We start from the raw sequence: 21,776 nt of genomic DNA, 5'->3' as shown, positions 1-21,776 counted from the left end.
CATATATTTATATCTGAAAATGGCTCCTAACAAACATACTACCAAGCCTTGAGGAGTTCCTGAGACTAAACTAGAGACTAAAGTGATTAAATCTTTAAAGGCAGTGGCTGAATAAGTACATACACTCAAGTATTGTACATCTGAGTTTCTTTTATTCAATTTTATTCTCATTTTAATTTTCTTTTATTAGTCTTTGCATAGCCATATATCTGCAATTAATACTTGTGCATCCTTACATACTTTTAAATGAAGGACTTTTGTAAAAAGGCTATTTATTAGTTAAGTAAAAGTAAAATAAAACTTCTTCTGGTTGAGGGTTCAGTGTCAATTTCACTTTGATGGGGTGACAATTCTTGATGAAACTCTGAATATGTGCATTTGCAAGGCATGATGTGTCATGATGACCAGTTTCAGCTTACAAACACGTGCCAGCTATACCCTGCACCACTGTCCGATCAGTGTATTGTCTATTAGTTCAAATGCAGGGATGAGGCCTCTTCATGAAAATTAACTGATTGCCCAGGCATCACAATTTACACATTTAGAATATGCAAGTTTTTCCAGGTACAAACTAATATAAATTCTGCTTTGAAGACTATCTGTATCTGTTTGAATGAATCAAAGGGCTTGCAGTCTACCAGAGGGCCTAAAAATGTTCAGCACATATAGGGTGAGACTGCACTCTAGTGGACAATCAGGGCCAATTTAAAAAAAAAGGTCCTGCTCTGAATGATTTGATTCACATTCAAGTTTATGATGAAGAAGGTATTTTTATTTTCAGCAGTAAAAATACACATTGAAGGCTAATTTGCTTTTCTTAGATTAAAGTGAAGATGCGATAAGCAGTGTCAGTCTTAATATGTTTAGATACACAGGAATGCACAGGTGCTGTACGTAGGCTATTTGGCTTTTTGACATTTGTTTTTACTCTTTTATCTACATTTTGTACTGTTTTCATTTCAGCCTTATTATTGCCTTACTTTATATTCGCTGACTTTGAAAGTTGCTACATCAATAAAGTTTGTTAGGCTATTATTATTGTCAAATAAATGTAGTGTTTGCAAAATGATGGTGGCCATTGGTGATGACGACATTGTTATTTCTTTTTTTTTTTTTTTTTTTTTAAATACATTAATTTGCTGCAGTGCCACCTAAAGGCTAAATGCTATCAAATCTTGCTGGATTTCAGCTACTGGACGATTGGAGTAATTTTACTTTTTAGTCTTTTCTAAAATAATTTAGCGAGTTATTAGGTCGTTTCTATGGTGACAAAGCGTTATTAAAAATTAAAAATGGCGGACCGTCAGTTTAACCGGCCGTTAGTGGGCGTGGCCTGTGGAGTTAAAGCTAACATGCTAACTGACAAACAAACAAACCAACATAACGGACCTTGACCTGAAACCTTCGTGGTGAAAGTAATACTCAAAAAAAAAAAAAAAAAAAACCCAGAGAAAAATGACTAGAGAGTTTAAAGAGCTGTCCAAGTTATATTTAAGTAATTTACCGTTAGTGTCCACCTGTTCGCAGCAGGAGAAAGAGCCTCAGGTAATGTGACTTTACTTTAATTTTGCTAACCGTTGCTAGCTTGGTTAGTTCACAATGTTTAGACACTGTTTTGGTGCTGTCTCTTAAAATTAATGGAGTTCATGTTTAATTTTATGTTAGTTGTGACCCCTTAAGCAATTTGACAAGTGTACCTGCACCTATTTTGATGGTGTTGTACATGATAAGGTGTTTCAGATAGGACTATATTAGATACCACTGAAGACACTGAGATGCATCAGCAATGATTAATGAATCAAAAAATAAATAAATAAATAAATAATATAACTAGAAACTATTTTGATTATCTAATAATCACATAAAATGTTTTCTGTTTTTCTGTCTTAACATTATTGTTATAAAACAAGACATTGGCAGACGTCACCTTGGGGTCTAGGAAATTGTGATGTGCATATCTCACAGTTTTTGATGTTTTATAAACCAGTTGACTGATTAAACATATTGATGGGCAGATTAGTTGCTCATTAAAAATAATTAGGGCTCGATTTCGATTAATTGTTTTGTCTGTAAAATGTCAGATGATGATAAAAACTGTCCATCACTTTGCTAGAGTCTAAGGTAATGTGTTCAAATGTCTTTTTTTGTCCGACCAGTCCAGAAAAGAAATCATTCAGACTGACTGATCATGAAATAGTTGCAGATTCATTTTCTTACATAAATTAATTGGGTAAACATTGCACCTGTTCAGCTGTTTTGATAATCAATTAACCATTTCAGTTATTTTCAAGCCAAAAGATGAACAATCTGTAGTTTGTGCTTTTTCCGTGTCACAGATTTTAATTAATTGATGAATTGAGAATAAAATTTACAGATTTATTAACAAACAAACCAAAAGAAAAATTGTTGCAGTCCAATAAACAAATAAAGGATGGATTTTCTCCACACCAGAATTGTGTTCCTGGCAGCGTGGATGGGGTTTTGAAACGGTATTTAGATCATCCAATGAGGAAATAAAATTCACAAGCAATATAACTGTACATTTGGCTAAATAAAATAAATGTAAAACTGACTTTATATCAGACAAGTTCAGTAGATGATGATGGGTTAGATTCAGTGAGGCCCTACAAACTTGAAATATTGTGCAGGGTTTTGCTTTTATGATCACTTTTCAAGTTGCACCTGATGTTTATGACAGTACTTTCCAGAAGAGGGCAGTAGATACTTGTGGTAATGTTGGATTCTCCTGGCTGCATGCCTGTGATTCTCTGTACATTGATTAATATTAAATCACTGGGTGCCAGTTTAGTTTGGATCTAACATGTATTGGCAATGTGCTAACTGCTTTTTATAGTAGCACTGGGCTTGGCAACTTGTCAAACTCAGTAACTGACTGTTTCATATTGAGTGCAGGCCTATTATTACCTACTTCAGTGCTTTTATCAGCACTGGATGAGCTGGTTGTTCACATATTGCAGTTGGGATCAGAAATGAATCATGGTAGAGGCCAAATACAGAGAATACAAACCCATAAATCCTGGAAAGTGATTGACCAGGATTTCATTAAGCTAAGCTGCTGGCTGTAGCTTCATATTTATTGTACAGGTTAGAGATTGATATCGATCTTCTCATCTAACTCTCAGCAAAAAAAGAATGAGCATGTGTCCCAAAATGTCAAACTTTTTTTTTGGAGACTGTCAAGCAAAAATAAAAAAAAATTGCTGCTTTCTCTATTTTTAATCTTGAATACTTTTGGTTGTTTGTTGAACAAGACAACACTTTGGCGACATCACTGTTGAATCTTGGAAATTATGTACATTTTTTATTATTTCTAGACATTTTGTAGACTAACCACTTAATAAAAAGTACTAAACAGATCAATCGTATGTATGAATATGAATATGTATGAAATCTTTAGCAACCTAAACCTATTGGAACCATAGTCCATACCCTTATGAGTTTTTTTTGGGTGATCTGTGACACGAAGAGCATGGCATCAGATAAAATGAGATCAAATGGGAGCATGTGGTCCAATGTGGATCTAATGAAGTCCCCTGTGATTAATCTGTGTCTTCTACATGACTCAGGTTACCTGGCTTCCTGTATGTTTGCGTGTCTCAAGTTTGTCAGTGTGTCTGCCTACCTGCCTGTCTCTGACCATCATAGCTTTGGGGAGGGGTCAAACCTGTTAACCTCTCCATTGAAGAGCACATCATCATGGGGGGACGATGTGCTGTTCACTGCACCTTTAGGCACACAAACAGACACCCTGATCCCACAGGCAGAAGGTAGCTTTCAGCACTGAGCAAACATTTGATCCGACTGGGGATCAGCACACTAACCCTCATCCCCCATTAGCTGGATTCTTGTTTTTTACGGTGCACAGATTGAATGGATGGAATACAGCTGATGGCAACACAGAGAAAAGATTTATCCCCTGAAAGATGACATATATATGCAGCCATAAACTGCTCATCAAAAACGGGTTCAAAAGAGACACGAATGGTGGCAAGTTCAGCGTAGAAATGGAGACATTAGCTGTGTACTGAGGGTGTGATGGGATTTATAGGACCAGAAAGTGAAGCCTTTCAGCCCCTGGTTTGGGATTTAGGGACAACTTGTTTGTTGTTGGAACGCAGCCTGTGGTGTTAACCCATGACCTGGCTGACCTTTGACCCTCAGGACGACAGCTCCATCCACGCGTCAGGGAGAAGGGCTGTCACAACGGAAACATCCAGAACACAGGCAGCGCTGCTGGATAGAGAGGGAGGGACAATTAGGGTCAGGGTGGCTAACACAGGATCAAAAACACTGCGCGAGTTAAGAGTGTCAGGCTACCGGAAACATAATCTGTCTGCAGGAAAAGTGTGAATGGATGCCACAGGCTGTAGAGGAGAGTCAGGATTAAAAGCAAGGCTTTGTTAAAGGTTTCTCAGAGCAACGGATGTGTGCAGTGAGCATGTCAAATGACCAATTAAGCTCAAGAAGTAAAGGATTAAAAAACATGCACACAATATTCAAAAATATATTGATAAATGTCAGAAAACAGAGAGAAGACATTTTTGCTTGATGAATGCCTGAAGCGATGATTTGATTATCAAAATAGTTTAAGATTAATTAACCCTAACCCTGTTGAACAAAAAATGATTAACTGATGAACCGTTGCAGCTATTATATATTGTAACATAATGTTAATACCAATTCACCAGTCAATAAGAAGCATTTTAATGTTTCAGTCATGGTGGAGCCAGTGTTAACTACTTAACATACTGTCAGTTAGGTAGTTCAGTGATCAGTTGAACTATATGAATGAAATTCAGTGATGAAGTTCTGCAGATTGTGTCATTAATTAAGCAACTACTTATCTCAGCCAAGATCAAATCCATGTTTTTTTTTTTATTCTAATATCAAAGACTTAATATTAATATATATCTGATGTAATGATGCAGACATAACAAATGTCTTGGATGGAATATTTGACTTAGTTTAAACTTGTTATAGGTTTAGGTCAAGTTCAAGACATGAGGGGATGTTTTTGTCTTTTATGCTGCTGGAGTGCTGCCTTTTTCCTGAATCTGTTTTGGGGAAACATTGCAAGTTCAGTACTTTTGTAAATGTGGACACTGAATGTATAGGGCATTGTCTTACAGTTTGGAAAGAATGTTTAAGCCAAAGCTCAAGCTCCTTCAGGGGAACTTTGGGGTTCAAGTGGTCAAAGTTCCTGCTTTTACATCGCTGTTTATTTTATCTTGAACTCTGCATCCATCAGATTTTGATAGCTCACTAAATTTATCACTGTTTTTGCTGATAGCTGCCTTCCAGTGAGGTGATAAGGGGCCTATATATCATCTATTTTTCAGGTGACAAGTTTCCCATCTACCTTGCTGATGCAACCAAACGTCTGTGTCTGTGGGCTGAATAACTGCTGAGGGAGGTTGAATCGCCATCTGTGGAACTTTCAGGCTGTCAGAGGAGAATGTGAAGGTGGGTGACCGCAAACATCCGTGTGCCAGCACAGTGCCACACATGCATCAAACAAGGTCACATTATCTTCAAAGCCTGTCGCCTCCAACATGTGATACGACTCAGACCTCAAAAAAAAGAGGGCAGACATCTTGCATTCCTGAGCCCATTCCACAAAGTACAATAACTTCCTTGAATTCTTCGACCCTCGACGGCGGAGCCAGGGCACATCCTGTTGTCCTTGCAGCACTTCCTGCTCATGCAGCTCAATCAGTCTTCCTCGTTGCCATGGCCACTGGAAAACACTGTGCTAATGCTTAATAGGTAACACTAACAAATAAGGTGTGGATGATAATGGAGCGAGTGATGAGTGAAAAGATCTGACAAGAGTTTCACATTTAGATTAAACCGCCATCAGTTTGCCACTGGTTTCTTATCTATGCAATTTCAAAACCTCCATACCTATGGAGTTTCAAAAACTCCATAACCTCTATAGTATAAGTAGGTGGCACATTTGCATAATAATTGCAGACTTGGTAAATGTGAGTCAGAACTCAGGTATAGGTTGAGGTTACATGCGGTTTTATTTTCCCCTTTTGTTTCCTTTGCATATTGAGGCTATATGGGGTTACCCTGTGTGAAAGCATCAATAACCAGGCTCTGTGGTTTCAATGTCTGCAGCAAATGCAAATATTCTGTTGTACACATTTCCAAATGTATTCTTCAACACCTGGTGAGAGATTTAAACTGGGATCTCAAAGACTGTGGACTTTAACAATGTTTGGCTGCTCAGCATTAGTTTGTAATTATTTACCAACTGACTGACAAAGGTGCAGACCAGTGGAGGCACATGTATAAAAGGCAGGTCTCACATCTGTCTCACAATATGTTTTATTCCAGAAGGACCTCTCATGCCATAATGATGAAGACAATTCGACCAAAAAAGTTTGAGGAGTAAGCTTGGTATTTGGGAAAAGTTGTGCGCGTGGGCAGATCCATTACTATATTTTTAATCATCTTAAGATTCAGATTCAATTTTATTGTCATTGGACAAGTGCAATTATGTAAACAACAAAATTCAGTTGGCATCTGACCAGAAGTGCAAATTAGAATAAATAAATAAATAAATAAATAAATGAATAGATGTATGTGTGTGTGTGTGTGTGTGTGTGTGTGTGTGTGTGTGTGTGTGTGTGTGTGTGTGTGTGTGTGTGTGTGTATATATATATGTATATGAGGATTATTGTAATGATACATATCTATATATAAATACAAATATACATGTGCAGAGTGGATACAGTGCATGCAGTATTAGTGCAGCAGTTTATATATATATATATATATATGAACAATGCAAACAGGAATATGCATCATCCAAGAAGATCTTGTTGTGGTGCTGATTGCAGATGAGTGAGAATACAGTAGTATGCTTATATAACAAATTTGAATAAATCTTCTGCAGTAACACTGAGACACCTAAACAGCCTTAATCACGGCTGTTGCTCACTTTTATGAAGCCTGTAATAGCTGCATACTGTTCACTTTTTGGGACTGGCTGTATTAAGTTTGGTTTGTTTCATAACCATGTTGTTGCTGCCAGCCTGGCATTCATTTGTCAGCTTCCAGCACGGTAGTCCTGGCCAAACCTTGATCCTATTTTGTCAGAGAGAGAAAGACGGAAAGCTAGCAGGCTCTCTTGGGTATAGACCAACCCTGAAGGGATGCATTCAATTCTGCTTCCTGCACTGCTGCGTCTTTCCAAGAGTCCACAAGCCAGAGGAAATCAGACTGGCAACAGGCCGGTTTAAAGAGATGTTTAGCAGTTCAAAGGATTTGTTTGACAGTTTTTTTTTGATACACTGCTTTATACAAGAATTTGTGTTTTTCATCTCATTGACATGATTTTTTTTTTCTTATTTTTTAACCATCACTCCATCTGAACGCCATATGCAAATCTCTTGTTAGTCGGCTTTGAAAGCAGAGGAGGGATGTTACAAGCCCTCATACCCTGATGGGATAAGCATGAGTGCCCGTTTGGTATGGCCATAGATAACAGGTGTAGGTGGCGGTCCATGACATCATGCGTCAGGAAGGTAATACTGCAGGGGCAGGGGTTGGCCTGTAGGCTGAACGTCGTGCCTCCGTCTGCTGTCTGTAAACACTGTGGCTGACACTGGCTCTCGTGCATTTGGGATGTTCAGAGTCTGTAGAGGTTTGTTTGTCCATTCAAACAACTGTGATTGGACCTGACTGGAATTAGCAGAACCTTCCCTTTTTACAGTACATTTGAATTTCTTGTTCCCCTATTTTTTCCTAAATAATTGAGTTAATTCTCAGATTATGTCACAACAGCATTGACAGTTGAGTGAAACACATTTTGACATTCATCACCCAATGCTGCATTGTTGGGGAGATGATGAGGGTATTCGTGAGCGTACACTTTTCCTCATGATTCGTCCCGTATCGTGTCATGCCGAGGAGTTTTCACGCCTTTTGGATGAGGTGTATCAGATGGCATACCGGATGCATGCCTATCAACCAGGGCGTAGTTATCATCGGATATTCTTGAGCTCAGGTTGTTATCTGACATACCCCTACACAACCGATGCCAAACATACACAAACATTTTAATGCAGCGACAGGAACGTAGGCACATCCTGGATGTTTTTAGGGCCTCTGGTCTCTGGTCCCAAATTATTGAGTAAACTTTGTCCTCTCAGTGCGTCATCATACGTATCAGTATCAAATCCTCCCCTCCCCAAGGTATGAAGGTAGACAATCACTGGGGGTGATCTCTAATCTCAGATTGTGCTGAAATATCTTTGATATTCGCAATCATATTGACTATGGCTGTAAAATTCTGGTCTGAAGTACATCAGAAAATATAATGAGAATGATGTAACTTTGCTGTTCTTAATAGAATTAGGAAGTAAATGCTATTTATTTATTTAAGACTTGATGTGGAAAAAAGTTAAGGGGTGGGAATACTTTTTGAATGCACTGTATCTACCTAATGGTAAAGTGATGTAAAGTAATTCAAACTAGTTCCTCCTCAGTGTGAAATGACATCAAAATACTGCTTGAGCAGTGATGTTTCCATATTAACAATCTAATGATGAAATATATAATAAATTAATCACAGTGGCCATTCTCCTGCTACAACTATCTGCCCTTTTGATACTCTATGTACATTTAGCTAATAATACTGTACTTTTATTTAAGCAGGATTCTGAATGCAGGACTTTTACTTGTAGTAGAGTATCTTTATGTCTTTGTATTTACACAAGTAAAAGATCTCAATACGTCTTCTACTGTTAGGTTTACGCAGTCACACTTCCTAAAAGTTACTTTCACCCTCATTATACAAAGCTTCTATGTCCTTCTTTTACTAAGATTTTTAGACTTACAAATCAAAGTTTAGGACCATTCTCATACAACAATACATATACAGACTCTGATGGAAGATATTTCTGGCACCCATCCATAGTAATTAGAAGTATTATTACCTTTACATACCTTTTTAGTTGCAGCAATTAATCATGAGTCAAACAACTGTAAAATTAGATTGGATCGTGTCAATAACACGAAGATCTGAACACCAGGTCCCAGCTTAACATCTGACATGTTGAAACAGATGAAACTTATGAATGTTTTGGATGTTACAGTGATATATTTAAAAAAAAAATGTCCTCCACTCTGCACTGAACTGAGCGACACCGTTTATTGGCTCTAACATGATCACCGAAATCCTCTTTAAGCCTCATCCTCTCAGCCCTGCACGCTCATCAAACTTCACTCAAATATGTTATGATCTTCTAACTGCTTTCCCCAACAGGGCAGCATGTAAGGAATGCTGCTTAATGTCACCGTCTGTCAGTCCGACTTAATGCGAGCCGCTCTGTAACGCTGCGAATATGTTAAACCCTGTGATGTCATGGCGTGAGAGTTGGGGAAGAGAAACTGCCGGCACGCGATGTTATTAATAGAGCAATGTGCATATGCTGTGTGTGTGTGTGTGTGTGTGCACGCAGGAAAAACGTGAGGAGCAGACGCTGCATGGATCAGATTTGTCTAATTGGAGACCCAACGGTATTTTATTAGAAGTGCAGATGTGTAAGGGATCAGTGCAGATTAAGAAACAAATGTTAGATCTCATGACTGAATCTTCACTTGTCGCCACAAGTGGGTGTTGAGTTTTTAATTCAACCTTTGTATTGTAAATTGGTGGTTTGTGTTTAAATGGTCCTAAGCTAAACATCAAACAAGATTCAAAGTTCGTTCTTGACTTTGGAAGCTGCAGTTGACAAAATAAAATAATCATAAGGTCCATTTATAAGTTGTTCTCGAGCTTTCAATTATATAACGCCATCTTCATCAGCAAATTTTTATGGGTATTTGAATTTACTTTGTTAGCCGCTATAATCAAAGACAAGAATGGACTTCGATCACAACTTTAAAGCCAACATGGCTGAGAAATCTTTAAAGTGCTCTGGAAAAAACTTCCATGATGAACGAACAAACTCATGGAATTTGATTGGATTGAAAACTTCATAATAGCTACTTAATGGATGTTTTGGTGATATTATTTTGTGAACTAAAATGAAATTGAATTACTGTAACACCATCAGCCTCTTTCTCGTTCATGAATATATATTCTATATTTCTGTTATGGGAATTTTCAATATCTTTTGCGGGCCTGCTCGCCAAGGGGACCCCCTGCACTCCCAAGAAACCAAAGAAATAAAACTGAAAAAAATATATATATTTATGCTAATTTACCTAATTTATGTACCCTCGTTTCATTTCAGCTCAGGGTGAGACTCTCTTCTGCAGTCTACTGTCCACAGCAGAGACTTCTCTAATGGAAGATTTAAAATCGGGTTGAAATTGACTAAAACACAAAAGAAACTTGTTACTGTTTAGACGACTAAAGAACAGAGGAGTTTATTCTGGATGGAGCTTGACAAGGACGCTTTAGTGCAAAAGATTTAAATTAAGTTATTCATTTCATCCAGAATGTATACAGACCCCTTAATTTTTTCCCTCATCAGTCTACACTCAAATACCCGATAAGTGAAAACAGAGATTTGAGATGTTTCAGCACCTTGGTTTGAGTTTCTAAATGTCTTTCAGTGGCCCAGCCAGAGCAACATAACAAAATGTGAACAAAGTGAACGGACCTGGGTACTTTCTGAATACACTGTATGTCTTGTTAGTGACACACAGCAATCTTGAAAGTGGACTTGGGACTTGATCAGTTACCTGTGGACTACACATATTGTCAGTGTTTTATTTGCACATGGTCGTCTGGTTAGTAAACAGTATAGACCACCATCTGAACGTGGGGTATGAGGTGATATCTGATACAGCTGCTCATCAGTGATAACACTGATGAAGATGGCTCCACCACATATTGTGAGCTATTTTTAAAATGGATTTTCACACTTACTGTGAGTCTAGAAAACTTTATTGGCTCCTTGTCCAGTATATGTGGGATGTATGGCATGTATTCTGAAGTATGTAACAATTCATAAGGTAAAAGTCAATATAGGTTTCCACACAGTGATTACCAGAAATTAAATGCAGGGTATTCTACTCTCTAAAACTTGCTCAGTAATGAACACATCAAAAAAACATGAAGTATAACAGTTGTATTGACCAATTTGAGTGGAATGTTTGGGAGCAATTAATCAAATCTGAAATCTAGTTTTGATTCAGAAAATCTGGATCCTCTCTCGCATTATAACTGACTTAGATTTAATATATAAAAAGTGTTCTAGATGACTTATTTTCTGTTTAGTCAAATGATTCAATACATGTTTTGCACTTTTAACAAAAGTTAACATGTTATTTTTTTCAGTATCTCACAAATTTATGAAAACTCCCTTTTCCTCTGAAAAGCAAACAGACATGCATTGTGGGCCATAGGTATGGCGCTTGCTGTGGAATGCAATACATGTGGTTTAATGTGACCTGTGGTGATAACGTAGTGATTCTTGATTGTTATCAAAGTCTAACCTTCCTGGGAAAATTGCTTAGAACCAAAGAATTTAGGATAAAAATACAATTGAATCGATATCTGTGTTGGATGCATCACAAAGTCTACGTTCTTCTTTGAGGTTGATTCAAATGATTGCCTAACTGTTGAAGCTCACCTAACTTGAGTGCGATCGTTTTAAGACGTGACTTGACAACTTTTTGTTGAACAGTGTTAGAAAAGTTTGTGGACTGGGCCTGAACTTGAACTGAAACTATAGTGACTCAGCTACAACATTAAGTGGGAGTGTTTTGTTGTGAAAACCATTTCGCCCATAGAAACTTTTTTTTTTTCTCGCAACTCATATCCAAATGAGAAATACAGTAGCACTCACATCAAAGTCACTATAACCGCAAACCTCAAACACAACAGAACTAGTCTGCCAGTCATAATAACCTGGCTCGCTTCCTATGCCTTACTGCAGAGTCCGTGATGAGGAGGATTACGTGTGAGTGTTCCAGTTCAACCTGAATAACAAGCAAACAGCAAAACACCAGCAGAGCCAGAGAGTGAGAGCAAGGGAGCAAGGAAGTGGTGGAAATGCTCATTGTTTTTAAGTGTTAGAAAGAACTTGATGTTTCTCTGAGTCATTGGGCTATCAGGACTCTTGTTTCTTTTTTTTATTTTTTCACCAAAAATATTCAAAGGCTCTCGATTTGAAGCCCCCCTTTCCTTTACTTCCTCAGAATACATTAGTTATTTTAATTGGTTGGCAACTCCTCATAGGAGTGGTGAGAATGTGGCTCTGCCTCAATTACCATAGTCCTCAGGGCATTCATAGTTCAGAGAGGTTGAATTCTCACCAACATAATGGTTGATTGTTGTTCAGGATTAAGAAGATGCTTCTTTGGACTCTTAGCGAGGACATTTTGAATTAGAGCTGTCACACTTATGTGTCCTTCTATAATAATTTTAGAAACCAGGCCACAACAATGAAAATGAACAAAAGTCTATTTTGATGAGAGATTTAGCTCTCAAACTGTCAGTAGTTAACTGGTGCTGTTGGACTTTCATGGAGGACTGTTGAAACAACAGTGGATGGATTTTAATGAAATTTGGTACAGATATGTTTGATCCCCAGATGATGAATCATAATGATGTTCTTGATCTACTCATACCACCAAGTTTTTACCCAACCAGTAAAATATGCCAACATTTACTGGGTGGATTGGCATGATACATTGTACAGACATTCATGGACTTTATCTGCAGGGCTATCACCAGGGCACTTTTATTTTGTGCTAATTAGCAAATGTTAGCATGATGGGGTCCTGGTAGATTTCATACTTGGTTAACATCAAGAAGTTAGCACTGTTATTGTAAGCATGTTAGCATGCTGACATTAGCATCAAGCTCAAATGAGGCTAATGGTTAAATATTAAAAAAGTCAACACTGACTTAAAACATGAGACCTGTTTGTTTTTCAATATGTACTCACATCACAGTATCTTTCAAACCTTGACAAGCTTTGCTATCATTGGCTTAACATTACCCTTACACTGGACTAAGGGTACAAACCCCAGTCTCCAGTGTCAAAGTCCTGCATTTTGTGCACCCAACATCTCCCCTGACTGCTTCCTTCACTTGTGTGAACAAGAACATTCCAGTACCTGGTCTAGAAAAAACCTTGACAGTGAACATAATCCCTGGATTACAATTTCATTTTCTTCAAAACGTATTCTGCAAAACTATTTAGTAATTTCTTGGAGACAGGGTTGTTATGTGCACATTCCTTCAATTTTAGCATTTAGGCCACAAATCTCCGATTTTACTGGAATCATATTTTAATTGATGTTTATAGTCCAATTTCAGCAATTGCTAGATATGCCTGCTGTATCCTGCTTTTCTGTGCTGTTATTTTTCTGAGCCATCAGCATGAGGAGGCTTTTATGCAAGAGCCGGTATCTGTATTTAAAATGATTAATCTAAGTTTGTCATGATTACGAGGCCTTGGAGTACAAGTCAGTGCAAACCACAGGTTTGTTTATGACAAGTATTTCCTGCGAAGGAACAGATTCATTATGCTTCTCGTAATCACAGTGTGTGGTGTCTACATTCGGTGCTGCAGTTTGTCAGCAGGAGCACACCCAGAGCATAGCCACTTTATTATATGGTAAACAAGACATGAAAGAACTGCAATGCCTGACCTTGTTTTACCTCAAAAAATGTCTCTTTATTGGAATTACATAACTACATTTCCTCAGTCCACCGTTGCCCACTGATGATAAAAGTCGATTAGCCTGTTTGTTTTTGAAATACTGGTTAGTATTTTCATAATATTTTCATTCAGAGAGACCAACAGCCAAGACATTTGACATTAATTGGAAATTGTCTTGGATTCTTGTCCAAAGCAGCGAACAGAAAACACAGCTGAGTCAGTGCTGTGTGTATTCAACTATTTCACCTTTACATTCATAACAAAGTCCTGTTGGGTTTATGGTTTGGAAGAGCGTAGAGGCGGACACATGAAAAGGATTTAAAGCAAGGTGCATTCCAGAAGTTGTTGTCATTTTATGTTTTCCATTACATCAGAGCTGTGTGAAAGACATAAAGGGGAGAAAATCACTGTCAATTAGTGAGACAAATGCGTCTCGTCAACATGTCATCATCAGCTCTGACATTGTCCTTTTAAGAATAAGAAGTATATCCTTGATGCAGACAGGATGGTGGTACAGGCTGGTGTTTCGATGTGTCATGTACCAAAGACTGTTGTCTCAGGTTCCCGGCAGCATATTGTCCTGAATAGCTGAATATTATTGGCATTATTCATCACTGGAACTTTTTATGAGGCAGCTTAAACAGCCTCAGGTCCTCATTCAGTTTGGCTCTTATCTGCAGCGCTGCAGGAGCCACTCTTTGGTTCCTGTTATTGCGATCCCTCAGTGTGCAGGCAGATACTTGCACCCACTTTGGCTGCGGCCTGGCTCTCGCCTTTTCCACTGCCTGACAATTCAGATTGTATAAACCTCCATGGCAGAAAATAAGGATTGTTTGTTATTACAATGCCAGTCCACAGTGGCTTGAGCGTGCGTTGTTTTGACTCTGAGAACAATCAACTGTTGCAATAAAAGAGCCTCCCTCCCTCCTGCACAGCTCACCTCCTCCCCTCTAACCCTCTTCCCTTCCCTATTTATTTACAGCAAGGATTCCTCTAAAAATGTCAGCATCGGATCCTTATTCTTTATTCTTACTGGAAAACGGGAAACACCTCTACATTTACTGTTTTATGTAATAACACTAAGAAGGAATTTCCGGCTGTGCTGACATCTGTCACCAGCAGGCTCAAATTAATTTGATAATGATTTAAAGGTATGTTACATAAAACTGACCTGAGGGCATGCCAGTTTTACATAACATGAATAAAAATAAAATGGTTGTCTGAAACCTAAACACATTCATATAAATATTATATTTAAAGTATCTCAGTAATTCTTATATGAAAGAAGTTTGGAACAACCAGGACTCTTCCTAAAGCTGACACAAACTGAGGCTCCATAGATCCTGTATGGAGACTGGGGAAACTTCCAGAAGGACAAACTCCACCAGTCTGGGCTTTATGTCAGAGTGGCCAAATGGAAACCTCTCCTCAGAGAAAGACACCTAAAGGACTCAGGTCCTTTAGGTGTCAGGGACTCAGACTGTGAGGAACAAGATTCTGATTCAAGATTAAACTATTTGGCCTCAATTGTATGCGTCATGTCTGGAGAGAACCAGACACTGCTCATCACCTGCCCAAAACTGTCCCTACGGCGGAGTATGGTGGTGGCACCTTCGTGCTGTGGGGGTGTTTTTCATTGGCAGGCACAGGGAGACTGGTCAGGGGTGAGGGAAAGCTGAACAGCAAAGTACAGAGATATCCTCAGTGAAAACCTCAGACTGGACTGAAGGTTCACCCCCCTCACACACACACAGCCAAGACAACACAGGAGTGGCTTAGGGTGTTACACCTGATCCTGGGACATTGTCTGCCATGCTCTCCACCTCCAGTTCAGGGTCTCCCTAACCTGTTACCACTCCCTGAATGACTCTCTCCCTCCCTTCCTCTCTCTCTCTCTCTCTCTGTGTGTGTGTTACAGTCAGAGTAGAGCATCACCAGGTGCAAACAGTTGCATGATAAATACTCTGTTGCTACGCTTTGAGCCAAATTTGTTACTGGTTTTGCCATTCAGCATTCAGTCATCTGTTTCCCCAGCACTCATCCTGGTCTGTTTCTTCCTTGCAGTCCTGTCTGTTCTGACTCAGGCCCCTGTCCCCCACCTCTCATCTGGTCAGCGCTGCTTCTCTGCCCTGGAACCCTGCACTTCTCAGCCCCCTTGGATCCCACTTCAGACCTAACTAGTAATTTTGATAATCACAGCGTTTTTCTCCTCTCCATACGCCCACTAATCAACTTGCAAAGCCACTTGCGTCATGCAGGCTTCGAGGAGCAGTAGTTCATTATGTGGTGATTTTTGTGCAGTGGACACTATCAGAATTGCAGATTACATGACACACTGTCCCAGAAAGACTATTTTACTGTAATGCTTAGGTTGATATCAACAGTAGCTTTTAAGTTACTCTGTGGATTTTTTTTTTGTTCACAAGTTGCTACAGAGCAATTCTTTTTTTTATGAGTGGGTCCCTGATTTGTTTGAATACACGTGTGCGGCCTGATTCACATCCTGAATGATTCACAACCCTGACATGTTGTCTCATCACTGATGATCATTCAGTTGATTGAACTATAATTGCATTTTGGAGGCTGCAGTTTATGGTGCTGTTATTATGAACTATTATCTTTTCTGACCCATTTATATCAATGATGGCAGGCTAAATTATAAAAACACCTGACAATACAATGCAATATTGTTCAACAGCCTACATCCTCCTAAATGATGACACAGTTGAATCAAAAACAAAAACAAAACAACAAAAACTGAACATTATAACCTTCCTGAAGGAGGGTTTATTGCAGGACTGTTGTATTGGACTGCATTAGTTTTCACTAGGTATACCTATTAAACTGGAAAGTTCCTGTATATCTAGAGCTGAAGTAAACTTTTGGATGAGAGGTGAAGTCTGGAGCAAGTCTGGTTTCTCTAACATTTATAAATATGACTGGTTGAAACTCTAAAAGTAATAAGAGATGATGACAACTGAGAAAAAAAACACCAGTATTTTGGCCCCAAAACTTGTTTGTGACTCACCCAGCTTCAGTGTGTGGGGACGTGTGAGAAAATGAAATGACATGACTTGAGTGGCAGTTAACTGCACAACTGCTGAGGTGCTCGGTAAGAAAAAACAATTCCATCACCTCACAGTGTACTGTTCCTTTAAAACTGGCCGAATCATTGTGGTTTGTACCACTTAGGAAAGTTTGGAGTGAACAACAGGAAGCCGGGCTGCATGTTTATGGAACAGGTAGCTTACAGATGGATACGTAGCTTTTTTGTGAGCAAGATAAAACACAAAAGGAGTGAATTAAATCGCTCTTCAGAGAAACCTGCTGAAATGGAAAACTAATTTTCAGCTTTCCTCTGCAGACTTTCCATCCTTTTCTTATGGGTGCATGTTTTTTGTGTGTGCATGTGTTTGAAGGGTATTGAGAGGGGGGGTTGTAGGTGGATGGTGGGCAGTGGAAAGGTGGGAGTCTCTCCTTTCAAAAGGGCCGAGAACAAAACAGGAAACTATCCCCTTGTTTTGGCTCGTGGTCGCTACAAGTGTTTGGAATTTTGAGGAGCTGAATTCACATGTTATGTTCATGTCTGTGCTCAGGTCAGAGCATGCACTCACAAACACAAACACAGCCAATCACATACTCACACACACATTCATCCACAGTGGAGGGAATGTCTGGCATGCTTCGATAAGCAGAGACACGAAGACTGCGAAACCCCCCGTGGATGTTATGAGGAGCGATCGCTGAATAGACTAAATACTCCGTGCGATGCTTCGGCGACCTTGGTCGAATCTGGACTCATGTTCTATGTGGGTCAAAGTGCTGTTGATGCATGTGTCTTTATGATTTTGGCTAACAAGCTCAGAAAGCATCATGACCTCTTTTATGCTGTGTAAACTTTACACAGTGCCTGGAATTTTTATCTTTCATGTTTTTTTTGTTTTTTTTTATGTATTCTCTTCTTGCTTAAGAAATGACACAAAAGCAAAGAGAGCGGTTTCTCGGAAAATATCTTATCACCCCTAACAGGCACCACAGACAATAAGAGAAGGACTTGGTCTGCGGGAATGAGCTGTTGTTGTTTTAAAAGAGATCTGGGCTGTTGATGTTTTTTCTTCTTAGATGTGCCGTTCCTGTACTTCCTTAGGCTTCATATTGTTTTGACATAGTTGGCATCATTCTGCAGTTTGTTTAGTGGCTCTGTTGTCAAGGTATGGAGGATGCCAGCTAACCTCGGTATTGAAAAGTCCCTGATTAATACACAAAGTGACACCTATTCTTCTCTGTTCATGTGAAGGAGCCTCCCCCGGTGGTCACCTTCCTGTAGCTGTCAGATTTTTGCTCATACCCTCATGATAAACAATGTCAGGACAGATGCCTCTACTGATATTAAAGCTTCCTATTATTGTGTGAAACTATTTGGTTCCATCAAGGTCAAAGCTACAAAGAGAAAAAAAGAAGTTTGGCCTGTTATTGATACATTGATTGTTCCAGGTCAAGTAAAAACTATCAATCAAACTTTTTCTTTTCTGTGTCACAATCTTTAATCTGCATCTGCCCTGATGAGAAGTCCCACTGTTAAGGGAAGTTATTTGTTTTATTGTTTAATACCTGGCTACTGTGCAAAACTTTGAACTGAATTAAAAGAAATGCTCTGATAGCTGCTTTGTACCTGAATTAAGTGTGTTTACAACTGATAAATTCTGTACCCCTGTAATTATCACTTTCTTTGCCTTTTCCCCTCTCTTTAAATTTTATTATGTTCTTACCGCTGTGTTCAGTGTGATTTAGATATTAATGCTGAAGAGTGATCTTGAAAATTAGGAATTTTTCTAAAACACATTCTATTTTTGATAAAATTCCAATAAAACCTGGATCACGTTTGATTATAACACATATTGATGCATGAACTATTTTTTAGGCATTGGGGTTTTAAAACTTAACTAATACAACTTTTCCATGTGTATATTTTATAGTAAAAGCACAGAATAAATAAACGTTATAAAAAAGTCTTGTAGTTGTATTTCAAGTATTTTTAGAACAAACTAATAGGAAGAGTAATGTGACAAGAGGAGACTGCATTTTCCTTTCTTCCTGTGAATCCAACATTTCTCCCATTACACTCAGTGTTTTTTGTTTACATGAAGACGTTGTCACTCAGATTCAATAGCTTTGACCTTTGACATTGGAGAAGTACTTCCAGGTGGGGCCTCTCTGGTCTGGCCCCGACACCAAGCACCGACCTCCTGCAGCTACACACAGATACTCCAACCCTAAACAAACAGTGATCTGACCGCTCAGAAATGTCGCGTGATCTCTGTGAACATGCCAGCTCGGTCATGCAGAAGACTCAGATGCCTGAAAAATCAATCCTGCAGACGTTAACGAGAATGATCATCTCCAAATCCGACTTCCGATGCTAAAGATTGTTGTAATACTAAAGGATTTAATTAAATCATAGAATTAATCAGAATGATGCAGAGTTACAGGACAGAAAGTAAACACCAAATAAAATTAGGTTTCAGTTTCAGTTCAGTTACTTGGTGTATGTCCCACTTGCTCCTCCTCTTTCAATCATAACATAACCACTTCAAAAGTCTTTGTCTTTAAAAGTCTGTGCCAAGAGTACCATGCCGTGAGTTTGTTTTCTTAGATTTCGTGTCTACGTGTCTTCAGCTGAAATCTCTTACTGATGCTTGATAAGATGTTGTTACATCTCTGGATCAGTGTGAAAAGGCTGTAACATTGCTTGTGATCTCTCTTGGCCAAGTTATTATCCCAGGTGTTACCAGTTCAAACGTATGAATGGACTCAGAGGTTTGCCAGTGATCGCAGCACTCGCTGCAGAGTAGAATAAAATGTTACTGTCAGAGGTGGTTATCCTTCCCCTTAAAGTCTTTGACATGGACTTTGTACTGAGATTGCTCATGTGTTGCATGACTGTTTTAATGTAGAAGTATTTGCCGAACAATGATTTACTTGAGCTCAGTGCGCTGTTATGAATAATTATGTTTTATACATCATGATATTTAGCATGATCATAGCCGTCTTATTTAATTCCTCCATCCATTCCCTAACTGCTGCTTATCCTGTGCAGGGTCGTGGGGGGATGGGAAATACCACAGCATTCATTGTGCAAGTGCAAGTCTGCATCCTGACAGGTTACCTGTCAGAGTAGACTAGTCAGTAGAAACAGTCAGACATGGGGCATCCTAATGGGCTGGTGGTCTATTAAGCATACTGCATAACTGCAACGATCCCCATGAGATTCTGTTTGTGGGCCTTTGTTGTGTTTCATCCACCCCCTGTCTCTCCCCGCATTTCCCATCTGTCTTCACTGTCTACTGCCAGATGAAGCTAAAAACACAACTTTAAAACTGGCATTTGCATCTTTGAGATATTCACATTTCTTGTTCACCTAATCTGTGCGTCTTTGGACTGTTGGAGGAAAACTTGTAGACATAGGGAGAACAAACTGCAGCTTGCTAGGCCAGGTTCAAACTCCTGACCTTTGTGCTGTGAAGCAGCGGTGCAAACTGTGCATCTGTACAACTGTACAGCTTGACAGCTCATTTGTCTCTGACATTACAAAGGAGCTGATCAGCGTCAGTTTTGCATGATGATTCGGTTGATTTAATCTCTTTCCATCACAAACTGCTCTGCTTGTGGCTGCAGATGTTGACAGTGTATCGACCTGCCTCATACGCAACACCCGCCTGTGGCTCCAAACATCATCAGCTAAAGATCAGCTGTCAGGCCATCGCTGCCCAAATCTGCTCCATGTGTGGGAGGAATGTGTGCAGGACAAAGGCTGTGGCTTGTTGCATTAGTGTAGCTGGAAAGAAATTATCGTTCCTCCCTCCAGTTCCTCAGGAATGCTAGTGTGTGAACTGAGAGATCACTGTGGAGCACACAGAACATGAATGTGAGGAATTTCTTTTTCCAAAATCCTTAGCAGGTGCCTGCAAGCGTGCTTCATGTACATGTAATCTTCCCTAAGGGAACTGTGGCGCCCCTGATATCACGCAAGTCTCTGTGTGACTTAATCATTCTTAATCATCATTCTTTGTCTGCTTTACCTGCCCTGCGTGCTAAACATTAAACCACAGTTAGCGATGACTTGTTCAACGCTGTGTTGTATTCAACAGATGCCACCTGTGAAGTGGATTCCTAAAATATGGAAAACAGCTCAGTCATTACATCCACCTGCTATGTGGAAAATGTTCCAGAAGAGCTTTTGGCGCTGAAGCTGAAGCATGAAATGTTCACAGTGGTTGAAGTGACACTCACAGAGTTATGCAAGCGATTCCAACCACCTTTTTCAGCTGATTTCACTCAACCTGAACACGTCAGTTCATGAAAAGTCTGCAGAACTGCAGGGAGGTCTCTCGGCTGTAACAGACGAGTGAACAAACGAGGATGCATTAGGATGATGCTGAGCGAGGCGGCAGGCTGAGGAAGAGGATGCTGTTCACAGTGTGGTGGTGAATGAATGGTGCCAGGTGCCACCTGCACTGGACAGACTTCACAAGCTGCATTGTGTCCAGTTAAGAGCTGTTTTCCCAACATTTCTGTCCTCACATTCAGCCTGTTTATGTGACTGAGTTCCAGTCAGTAACTCAGGCTTTACCGGACATTACTGCCAAGGTTCCCCTTGTTTAATGCCATCTCTCGCTCCTCTTCCTCCTCCTGTTTCTCTTCCTCTTGTTCTGTCAACTTTTCCCCTCGGCTGAGAAAAACACGAGCCGCCTTACAAGAATTGTAGCCTAAAATTGGCAAAATCCTTGTTAAAATCAGTAAAATATCCTTTGAAAGGAAGTAAACAAGATTATGAAACTGACACGCCTGCTTACTACAGACTCATTCCAGTTGCTTGATGCCCAGACCTACACCACCAACACCAGCGCTGTGTGTCAGATTTTTGAAAAATTTAAATCAAGTCTCAAGTGTCTCATGGTATTTCACAAGTCAGTAGGGCAAGACAAAGTCAAGCCACAAGTCATCATAAAAAACCTCAAGTCAATATGCAAATCAAGTCTGAACACTGCTTGTAAAAGTTTAGTCGTAAAAATTTCAAAGATTAAAAAAATTTCCTTTTTTTTTTTTGTTTTTTGAACA

At 39.3% G+C, this 21,776-nt stretch overlaps 1 long non-coding RNA gene across 2 annotated transcripts in view; it reads left to right on the top strand.

The window, feature by feature from the left end:
* The first annotated feature begins 1,170 nt into the window (after positions 1 to 1,170).
* Positions 1,171 to 21,776, top strand: part of LOC139633855 (uncharacterized) — a 73,438-nt gene continuing 52,832 nt past the window's right edge. The window contains exons 1-2 of one of the 2 annotated variants that reach the window (XR_011693843.1): positions 1,171 to 1,545; positions 5,361 to 5,484. This is a non-coding gene — a long non-coding RNA (uncharacterized lncRNA). The remainder of the gene's footprint in view (positions 1,546 to 5,360; positions 5,485 to 21,776) is intronic. The other variant, XR_011693842.1, reaches the window with a different exon arrangement.

The sequence above is a fragment of the Trachinotus anak genome, unplaced genomic scaffold, assembly GCF_046630095.1.
Source record: "Trachinotus anak isolate AG129_WGS33_773 ecotype Australia unplaced genomic scaffold, CSIRO_AGI_Tana_v1 ptg000016l, whole genome shotgun sequence".
NCBI lineage: Eukaryota > Metazoa > Chordata > Actinopteri > Carangiformes > Carangidae > Trachinotus > Trachinotus anak.
Note: the sequence above shows the minus strand (reverse complement) of the source record. Positions and strands in the feature narration are given on the sequence as shown.